This window comes from Symphalangus syndactylus, chromosome 1, assembly GCF_028878055.3.
Source record: "Symphalangus syndactylus isolate Jambi chromosome 1, NHGRI_mSymSyn1-v2.1_pri, whole genome shotgun sequence".
Taxonomy (NCBI): domain Eukaryota; kingdom Metazoa; phylum Chordata; class Mammalia; order Primates; family Hylobatidae; genus Symphalangus; species Symphalangus syndactylus.
In genome coordinates, this window is record NC_072423.2 from 57970507 (window position 1) to 57982468 (window position 11962).

Consider the following 11962-nt stretch of genomic DNA (forward strand, 5'->3'; position numbering starts at 1 on the left):
AGGTGACACATTTTCTTAAACCAGTCTATCATTGATGGATATTTGGGTTGGTTCCAAGTCTTTGCTATTGTGAGTAGTGCCGCAATAAACATACGTGTGCATGTGTCTTTATGGTAGAATGATTGATAATCCTTTGGGTATATGCCCAGTAATGAGATTGCTGGGTCAAATGCGACTTCTGGTTCTAGATCCTTGAGTAATCGCCACACTGTATTCCACAATGGTTGAACTAATTTACACTCCCACCAAGTGTAAAAGCGTTCCTATTTTTCCACAACCTTTCCAACATCTGTTTCCTTACTTTTTAATGATCACCATTCTAACTGGCATGAGATGGTATCTCATTGTGGTTTGGATTTGCATTTCTCTAATGACCAGTGATGAGCATTTTTTCATATGTCTGTTGGCTGCATAAATGTCTTCTTTTGAGAAGTGTCCATTCATATCCTTTGCCCATTTTTTGATGGAGTTGTTTGCTTTTTTCTTGTAAATTTGTTTAAGTTCTTTATAGTTCTGGATATTAGCCCTTTATCAGATGAATAGATTGCAGAAAGTTTCTCCCATTCTGTAGGTTGCCTATTCACTTTGATGATAGTTTCTTTTGCTGTGCAGAAGCTCTTTAGCTTAATTAGATCCCATTTGTCAATTTTGGCTTTTGTTGCCATTGCTTTTGGTGTTTTAGACATCAAGTCTTTGCCCATGCCCATGTCCTGAATGGTATTGGCCAGGCTTTCTTCTCGGATCTTTATGGTCCTAGGTTTATGTTTATTTAAGTCTCTGATCCATCTTGAGTCGATTTTTGTATAAGGTGTAAGGAAGGGGTACAGTTTCAGTTTTCTGCATATGGCTAGCCAGTTTTCCCAACACCACTTATTAAATGGGGAATCAATTAATTTGATTCGTTAGGACCAGATTCCTTATATTTTTGGTGGCATGATTCTGTGAAATGGTTGGTAATTTTTTAATTTGTCCTGTTTTATGGGACCTTAATATCCTGCCAAGTGTACTTGAGCTTTATATTGCTATTTCTTACTCTTTTATAGCCATGGCTACTTTCTTTTTCTTTTCTTTTTTTTTTTTTTTACACTCCAATGCCAATTTATTTTCAAAAAGGGCTCTGTGTTATCCTATAGTTTGCCTTTTTTTGTATAATTGTACAGACTTTGAAAGTTACATAAGTTGTAATGATCTAATATTATTAATAGCTATCCAAAAACCACTTTCCCTCCCTCTCAACAACCATCCAGGGGGAAGTAAAAGTCCTGAAAAGAGACCAGTTCAACATGGCCTCTACCCTGGCAGAAACAAAAAGTGAAAAGAGAAGAAAACAGAAATTAACTAAGAGGTGTTGCCAGTGTCTCTCAGGAGTGGAGCCCTGGCTGTCGCCAGGGGTCATGAAAGGCAGAGCCTGCAGCATGTAGTACGGCAGCCGGGAGACCTTGCAGCCTTATCTTCCTCACCCCCGCACATCCACATCCCAACTTAGGTGTCATGGAAATCCTTCAGCAGGGTTCTCCTCCACTGCTCAGTTATATGCATCTGGTTCTCCAAGTCCCCTCTGTCATAGCAGTCTGCATGCTCCACTTTCCATGAGAGGTTTTCAATCTCAGCCTCCCGCTCAGCCTGCTGGTATTCAAACAGCTTCTTCCTGGGTCCAGACTCCATGTAATATGCATATGGGTTGATGTATTGCAGGGTGTATCAACACTTGGCCAGGAGCTTGGCTGCATTCTGTAGGTACTGCCAGTCAATCCATGACCCCAGATTGTTCATGACCCTCTCCTGAATATTCTCGTGAATCCGCTGGTATGTCTGTGCCTCTAGCTGCAAGCTTTTGTTGTGGTTTTCCCACCTCTCAAAGTAGAATAAGTACTTCTTGAGGGCTTTCCTCGCCTGGGCTTGTTGGCGCTGGTTCACAATGTCAGGATTCTCCTTGTAAGTACTGCACTCATATTATTCACTGCCATGTGCCTTCCAATCTCCTAGATATGTCCAGCAGAAGTCGTGTTTACATTTGGAACATTGCATGTGACTGCAGCCTCCATTCTTCTCAATGCAGATGTTGCATTTGGGACAATCTTTAGTGTGAGCACTAATGTAGTCAGCTGTTTCAGAGTCGTCTGCACACTTCATGAGCCGTTTTCGGATTGTGACGCAGTCTGTGGGTGAGTGATATATTGGATGACACTTGAAACAGAAGACCTCGTTGCACCTATTGCACTATACGCGGTGAGCTCTAGGCTCCTGTACCCGAATAACCATGAGGCAGTCTGCACCACGGCACAGCTGGAGCTAGTAATGACTCTTCACATAGTCCCTGAAGAGGTAGCACCTGTATTTCTCTCTCAATTCTTCATTGGGAAGCAATGGATACACAAAGTCCTCTGGTGTATGAAGTGGGACAGTCCTGAGCCATGCAAGAGACTCCCACGCCCACACCATCCTTAATGAGAACTGAGCAGTGCTGCTCCCAGCAGCTGCAGCAAAACTGGTGCTGACAGACCAGGGAGAGTAGGTTTTTCTTTCCCGCAAACTGCATACACACTGCACAGTGGTGAGGGGGATGAGATGCGGGAACATGTTTTGATGGATTAGGCTGAACTCGAGCCTCAACGAGCAGTTGAGCAGAATTGGACTTGTATCTGTCCAATCTCTCTGAAACTTGCCAGTGGAAATTAACTAATATAAGTTTAGCAACTGAATGAGATAACTTTAGGACAGAGGCTAAGATGGTCATGTGCTCATTCAGGGCACCCTCTGATTTCTTGTAGATCAGGTAAGTGAACTGGTACTCCTCAGGATCAAAGGCATCAGCCCCCTGCTGCTCCACATCTCTGGGTACTCCCAGGTAATAGTCCTCTATGTCCCCAGGGTCTTTATCCTCTTCTTCTTCCTCTTCCTCACAATTTGAGTCATAGTGCCTTTCACTGCTGTCAGACACCTGGCTATTCATTTCCACGGACATTTTAGCATCCAGCCAAGTTGCAGAAAAGCAGTTGCTTTTTCCCCCTCCCCCAAAAACTACTGCTTTCTCAAGTGCATTAGTATTTTTGTTTTCTGTAATTCTTAGAGATCTCTCAGGCAGATGTCACCCAAATACCCTATGTAATATGATTTCCATCTGGAGCTGTGGCTCCGCGGCCGCTGAGCCCGGGTGAGCCAGACCGAGTCAGGCTGGGCCAGAGGGATCTGATTGGGGCCCAGCTGCAGCAGAGGCAGAGGTGACTGGCCAACGTCGGTCCAGCCATGGCCACTTTCAATAGGTTTAGAATATAGTGCATACATATTGAGAACTATGTTACATATAAACGTGTCAAAACATGTGTTTACCTTTTATATTCCCTAATTAGCATTTGGAAGGGAAAATTTTCCCAAACATATACTAATAAATTGCACAAGCTGCACATATCACTAATACTCTGAGATTCTGTTTTCTCCAATAAGAAGTTTTAACTTCACAGTTGAAATTCACTGCTTGAAGCTATGTACAATGTGAAAGCTCCATTTAACTAAGATCATTTATGCATATCACTTCTAGATTCTTGGGCATTTTAAAGTCAAATTATATAGCACTCGTCAATCAATTAACCACAGACTGTTTCTGGATGCATACACTTATGCATAGATAAGTCTATGTAGAAAACAAAACAATACAGGGAAGTGAGTCATGCACTAAATCTGGTGAGGAAAATATGCCTAAATAGATAATTATAGTATAACATAATACATCTTACAGAAAAGGTAGATACCAGGTATTTTAAAGTTCAAAGTTTGAAGCTTTTATCCTGCTGAAGTGGAAGGAGAGATTCTAGAGATTCTTGGGAAAGCTTTAGAAAAAAAGATGACATTTTAGCTAAGTTAAAAAGAGTAACTGTAGTTTATTTGACAGCAAAGAGGAGAGAAAGAAGAAATTCTGGGCAGAAAGGATAGCCTATGGAACAGCAAAAAGGCATAGAGGATAAAGACATAGCTGTGGAGAAGAAAGATGTGAGTTTTATTCTAGCCTTGTCTGTTTATCTTCTTGCCACATTGGGCAGCTTATGTAGCCTCTCAAATGCCCTATTTTTTCTTTTTAAAATGAGGATAACGATTATACCTCCCTCTTAAAGTTGAGCAAAAAATAAATGAGATAAAAATGTAAAATATTTGATACATTCTCTCTTATAATTCTAGTGTGCAAATACTCCTTTCATTTCTTGTGGAGGTACTGAACCAAGTAATATAAGTGGAAAAACTACAGGATAGTTCAGTATAGCATGGGTCGTGTAAGAAATGAGTGCAAGAATGGTAACATTCATTTGGATGTTTGTGGTAATGGATAGGAATACCTATGAAAGACTTCAAGCAGAAAGAGATGTGATCAGATTTTTGTTCTAGCTATCTAACATTGCTGGCAGTGTGAAAAAAGAATAAATGAGGCTGGTAAGTAAGGGCAAGGACACTATTGAAATAATGAGGAAAACTAAGAAAGGAGGTACACATCAGAGTAGAGTGCGGTAGAATCTTCAAGGAACTTAACGAATGATTGCCCAAGGAAAGAGAAAAGAGAGGCAGGAAGAAGTCAGAGAGAGTTAGTCTAGAAGAACTTCCAAATGTCAGGCTCTAGTAACTCGGTGAAATAAGAACAGATAATATTACAAGAAAAAAATACAATAAACTGCAGACTGTTATGTTGTTCTAACTACCGGGGCTATAGGAACACGAGCTGAAAATGGTTTGTGAAAACTAGAAGCAGAGGGATGACCTCACAGGAGAAGATGGTCCTGAGTTGGGTTTTACATATAAATAAGGTGCACACTGGGAATGGAGAAACACAGTTATTGATGAATTTACAATATGAATGCACTAAGCTGGATCGACAAAACTTTGTAGTACCATATGTCATAGGGTGCTTTATGTATTTGTTTATATATTTATTTATGCTGCATCAGATTCCATAGAACAAGGGTCCCCAGCCCTCAGGCAGGAACAGGTACCATGGCCTGTTAAGAACCTGGCCACACAGCCAGAGGTGAGTGGCGGGCGAGCCAGCATTACAACCTGAACTCTGCCTCCTGTCGGATCAATGGTGGCATTAGATTCTCATAGGATCGCAAACCCCATTGTGAACTGCACATGCAAGGGATCTAGGTTGCGTGCTCCTTACTAGAATCTAACTAATTAATGCCTGATGATCTGAGATGGAACAGTTTCATCCTGAAACCATCCCCCCGCCTCAGTCCATGGAAAAATTGTCTTCCATGAAGCCGGTCCCTGATGCCAAATGAGTTGGGGACCACTGCCATAGGGAACTGAAGACAGCTAGTGGCTTCTATATACCCAATCACTGTTGGAAAGAGTGAAGGTTATCATAAAATATTTTGAGGAAAGGATGCATTAAAATACAAATTCAAATAATACAACATAGCAGTATAAAATTTACCAAAAGTTGGAAAATTACTTGTTTTCTGCAAGTCATTTTGAGCAGACACTTGGCACCTGGGAGGTAACAAAGCAGGCCTTTAAACAGATAGGTCTTAGAATAATAGTTTTACTTCGTTAATGAGTTCTATCATATTCAAATTAGAATGACAGATCTATTATTTCAAACAGAATCATCTATAGACACATTATTTTCTCAAGTGTTTTATGCAGTATGACAGTGGTCATTGAATCACTTTTTACAAGGAGAGTCCTTTTTACTGTTTTTGCTAGCCTTTCGGGTTAAATCTTACTATATTTTTACTAATAGACATCCTACACGGAATATAATACTTAAAAGTTAAATGTTGGCTGGGAGCGGTGGCTCACGCCTGTAATCCCAACACTTTGGGAGGCCAAGGTGGGTGGATTACCTGAGGTCAGGGGTTCAAGACTAGCCTGACAAACATGATGAAACTCTGTCTCTATTAAAAATACAAAAATTAGCCAGGCATGGTGGCAGGTGCCTGTAATCCCAGCTACTCAGGAGGCTAAGGCAGGAGAATAGCTTAAACCTGGGAGTTAGAGGTTGCAGCGAGCAGAGATTGGGACATTAAACTCCAGCCTGAGTGACAGAGCAAGACTCTGTCTCAAAAAAAAAAAAAAAAAAAAGGAAGGTAAATGTTAATTGATGAAGTAAACATATAATTCAATCAGCAGCAATAAAACCAATATGACTTTAGTTTACATCATGAAAAGTGGAAGAATGAGAAGTTCAAATATAATATGATCAATGGTGAAGCAACTAGAGATACTGCACCCAGGCAGAAAAGATTTACAAGGGGACATGGTAGTTGTACTCACATATTTAAAACGACTTCATCAGAAATTGGAAATAAATGCTTTATATGACCCCGAAGAATAAAACAAGCTTGTGCTTGAGAGTTATAGATTGGTTTCAGTAAAATATGTGTAAGAACTTTGAAAAAATATGAATGAAATGATTTTCATCATGTGATATTCATGTCTATATTTCTGAAAGCTCGAAAAAAATTGAATGATCGCTTTTCTGGGTTTTGTAGAGGTAACACATTCCAACTTGTTCCAAGGGGCTCCATCACTCACCAGGAAACACCTGACATATGTTACAACCCTTTGGAGCTTCTTATTCATTGTAAAGCTGAAATAATATTACATATCCTGCAGCGGAATTGTGAAGAATATAAATGTTTGGCAAATCAGAAAATGACTAACACTAAATAGGCATTTAACACAGGCTAGTTGAACATGAATATGAAAGATTCAACTGGGTTTATGACAAGCACCACAGTTAAAAGATAACTCAAAGAATAAAGCCATCAGGTTTAAAAATACCTATTAAAACACTGGCATATAGAGAAATCCATATATGCCTTATTTTATGAAAATACTTTATGTCTTTCATGAAGCTCTATAGTTATATATACACTGAAAGACACCAGTCTTTCCTCACCCCAACAGAAATCTGGAGCAGAAAGAGTATAATATCAATAAACATTAAGTTCACCTGCATACAGCAACAACAATAAAATAAATTAGTTAAATAAGGTAGTAGTTTATTTCTCTCTTAGATAAGAAGAAACTCTGAGAAGGTAGTCCAGTTCTGGTGTGGCAGCTCCATATTCTTCAGAGTCCCAGCTTCCTCCCCTCTTGCTGTTCTAACCATCTTTATTGTCCTGCCCCATGCTGAAAAATAAGTGTTCATTTTCCAGTCATAATTTTATGCATTTTGGTCACTGGGAAGGAAAAGGAGGGAATCCAAGAAGCAGATTCAATCACCCATTCTTTAACAGTAGACGAGTTTTGAGAAATGCATCTTTAAGTGATTTGGGTGTTATGTGAACATCATAGAGTGTACTTACACAAACCTAGATGGTATCCATATCTATATCTGTATCTATATCTATATTTAGATCTATATCTACATAGAAATAAGATGTCCCAGCACCATTATTTTCCCTACTTGATCTGCAATGCCAATATCAATGCTATAAATCAGGTTTCTGTATATGCGCATTATAATCTTACTAGCCCACCATCATATATGCGTTCCCTAGTTGACTGAAACATCCTTATGCAGCACATGACTGTAGTGTAGACACAAAATGCTTTCAATGACTTCTTATTGGCCAAAACATAGTCATTGATTAGGTCTCTGTGCAAGTGATGCTGGGAAATAAAGTCTTTCAGCTAGATGGCAAAATGTCCACTGAAAAATTGAAGTTCTTATTGGAACGAATGGCCCAAGATTATTGGATTGGCACCTCTGCCACAGGTGGATGTACTCAAATATAGAATTTTCTTTAGGAAGTAATTTTATACCTGAACAAATGTAGGCTTTAATTCCCAGAGATTCATATGAGTTAGCCAAAATTATTTTCCCCTGAAAAACATTTTTTAAAAACGTGACCACCAATCCAACAATATGCTAGAAAATGTCAAAAGACATTTTATCAGTTTATCTGGTACTCAGAAATATGATTTCCCACCATACCCACTAAGATTAACTAACTTCAAATATCATACTCCAACCTTGACAACAAAATTTACTAACTTGTGGAATTATTAGTTATACATCATTTGGAAACTTAAAAACTATGTATTTAATTTTCCTAGTTTTAGAATAGTAAGGTTTTTTTATAGCAGTATTAAATAAATAAGATAAAATATGTATATGTAGTTCATTCCCTACTTTTAAGAAAATCATGCCATTACCCTACAGAAGGTATTTATTCTTATATATTTGGTTAGAGGATAATTCACTTCAAAATAATTCCAATAGAAGTGTCTGTATCATGAAAGATGATCCAAGATACAGGATCATTTCACAGGGATCAAGATAGCTATCCTATATATACAGATGACGTTTCTTCTTACTGTGACTCTTTTGTTAAGTGTTTAAGTTACAATGAAGCCATATTTATGCTTATAAAGAAAAAATTAAGTTTTGGCTGTATACTCAAAAAGTAATGCTTATGAAACAAAAGAAAACATTTTACTTTGTTTTAAAATTTTCAAATAATTCAGTTAAAGAGATTTTAAAAAATAATTCATAAGTACAGAAGATATCACTCACCTAAAATTTATTAATTATGAAGCTGGCAAGTGTTGATTTTTTCTTTATGTAATACTTCATGAATTAACTTTACAAACTGATTTATGATATACTATTATTTCTCCTAATACATTTCAGGAAATATTTATAATATAAAAAATATTTTATTTAAAATTATAAACATTTTTAACCTCACTCAAACTACCAAGGTAAACTAATAAGGTAACCATCAACATTGATGCACAAATAATTTTTTAATTATCTGTCCAGTTCTCTCCTTTATTACACACTTATTTCAATTTATTTGAAATAGAAATTTTCATAGTATAAAAAAGTAACTTTGGAGGCACTGGAAATATATCCATTATCTGAGATATGAAAATATCTAAGAATAAAAGTATATTTTTAAAAAAGTTTTAGAAACATGCTTAACATAATATAACTGGATGTTAAATCTGCATTGAATTCGGTCGTTAGAAAATGATGAAGTTCTAAAATTACCTACATTGTCATTTGCTTAATAATGTGGGAGAATTCTAGCACTCAAAGCTTCTATTCTTTGACTTTAACGTAATACAGGAAAACTTCATTATAATGTAGTTTTCAAAACATATCGCCAATTTTTAAAATAAATTCATTTTGCTATTAAGCTAACATAACAGTTTATAAACAATTTCAAATGGGAGTTCTTGAAGTTTTTAATGGTATCCATCTTTAACACAGCTCTTTTTGATTTCATTAAAAGTGAATTATGTTTCAGAATCTAAATTCACTAACTGAAATATTTACAATTAACATAAATACACTTTCTTAATTAGAAGCTCGTCATCTCTCAAGACTTCAATAACAGCTCTTAATGTATCTCCCATTCCCTAATCCCCTTCAACCCACAACAAAAAGTGTGATTAATATTGGGAAACAAATTTGGAACATTCTAAAGTAATTTTTATTTGTCAGTGCCAAATTAGCCAAAACAATTTTAACTTATGTAAAATAAGTCCTTTATTCCTATATGCATCATTATTCTTACACTGAAATTCTAAACAGAGAAAATGACAATTTCCATGACGTATTGAGCACATACTAGATTTCACTTTCTATATTACCCACTTTGTTCATATTATTTCACCTTATTATCATAACATCAGTATAAGAAAGCCATTGCTCTTTTGAAACAAAATCCTGGAATGTTATTAAATTGGCTTAAGCTTTTACTACAGATAATTAGTGGCAGAACTGTGATTCAAGACCAAATCTATGATTTTAAATGCTGTTTTCTTGACCATTATACTCTACTGATTTGCAAATATTCTTGACAAACACAAACAGTAAAAATCAATCATTTAAATGTATTTGCATATTCTGATTTGTAACAAATTTTTTGTTTTATTTTTAATTTTATATTTAATATCTCTGACCATTAGAGACATGTAAGGTATAGGTAAAATAGAAGCAAATATGAATCTGTTTCTCTTGAACTGATTACATTCCACATGGTTAAGACATACTCAATGCTTTCACAAAATATGAAGCACTTAGAAAACATATTACACAAACTAAGAAATATAAATATTCTGTTCATTATTTGAACTGTTCTCATTACAACGTGGCTTCTTTTGACAGATATATTTTGCAGAAACTATACAGTTAGGGGGTTGACTTGTTAACATATCAAGCAGCTGAGAGCTCTAAAAGACAAGAATTGGGTTCCTAGTATGTTAAAAGCAGCATTGCTACCTTCCTTTCCTCATATTGTCTCAGTGTGAACTCTTTGATGTTTGTTGGTATGTGGTAAGTTCTGCTGATATTTGCTAAGGAACCTAGTCATGGCCAAAACTACCCTCCCATATGTATATTCCCCCATTTGAATTCTTGAGAGAGTGGCACAAGCAAGGAGCAGTGATCATTTGGGAAATAAAAGCACAAAGTTATCAATAGTCAAGTGCACAAAATGCTCACTTGACAGCTCTATAATAAATCTGGATATAACACACAACCTGGACTCAAATGAGGAACATTAAAGCACAATGTATTGAAGCTTACCAATAAAATTAACAACTGCTCAGTTTCCTCTTGTCCTCTGTCCTTCTCTCTCACTCTTTTCCTTTCTCCCTCCCTTCTTTCCTTCCTCCTTCTCTTTTTTCCTTTCTTTTCTTCCATCTTTCTTCCCTCCTTTCCTCTCTTCTTACCTTCCCTCCTTCTTTCTTTCCTCCCTTCCTCCCTCCCCTCCTTCCTTCTTTTCTTCCTTTCTCATTTCTTTCCTTTTTTCTTCTTTTTCTCAGGTGCTAGTAAGTAAAGCAGATATTTCAATATTAACTTTTCTGTTTCTTAATGTTATTCTGCCCTTGGTCTGCTGTTTTCTAGGCATATTTCCTTGAAGATTTCTTTCATTTCCTTTACGTGAATAAATTCCATATTTGTTTTTCTGGTCTTTAAGTCTTTCCGATGCGTGGTCTAGCATTTCCCCTGCCTTCTTGAGATAGCTTATTGACAGAGTTTATTGTACCCTAAATTCCATATGTTGAAAACTGAAATTGTAAGTGTCTACCAAAAATAACTTTTCCAATTAACAATACAAAAGATAAATGAAACACAAAGCTGGTCTTGGAAAAAATAAACATAATTGGTAGACCATTAGCTTGATTAATCAAGAAAAAAAGAGGTGATTCAAATAACTGAATTAGAAATGAAACTGCAGTCATTACAAGCAACACCACAGAAATATAAAAGAACATTTGAGACTACTATGAACACCTCTAGCACATAAACAAGAAAATATAGAGGAAATGTGTAAGTTCCAGGAAACATATAACTCTCTTAGATTAAATTAGGAAGAAATAGAAATACTGAAAAGAACAATAACAAGCCATGAGATTAAACCAGTAATTTTAAAATTGCCAACAACAAAAAAAGTCCAGGGCCAGATGGGCAACCATTCAAAGAAGAATGGGTGCCAATCTTAATGAAACTATTCCAAAAGATTGAGAAGAAGGAAATCCTCCCTAACTCATGAAGCCAATATCATCCTGATACCAAAATCAGTATAGGGCATAACAAAAATAGACAACTACAGACCAATATCCCCAATGAATACAGATGTAAAAATTCTCAACAAAATACTATCTAACTGAATCCAATAGCATATCAAAAAGATAATACATTATGATCAAGTGGGTTTCACCGGCAGAAATTCAGGAATGGTTTAACATATGCAAGTCAATAAATGTGAAACAACACATTAACAGAATTTAAAAAAAGACATGATCATTTTGATAGATGCAGAAATAGCATTTAATAAAATCTAGCATTCCTTTAGGATAAAAACAGTCAACAAACTAGGCATAGAAGAGACTTACCTCAAAATAATAAATGCCACATACGACAGACCCACAGCCAACATCATACTGAATGGAAAAAAGTTGAAAGCATTTCCGCTGAGAACTAGAACAAGACAAGGATGCCCACTTT

The 11962-nt window shown here is 36.4% G+C and overlaps 1 pseudogene; it reads right to left on the reverse strand.

The window, feature by feature from the left end:
• Positions 1–620: 620 nt before the first annotated feature.
• On the reverse strand, positions 621–3157 carry LOC129489634 (E3 ubiquitin-protein ligase ARIH2-like; annotated as a pseudogene).
• Between the last annotated feature and the right edge of the window lie 8805 nt (positions 3158–11962).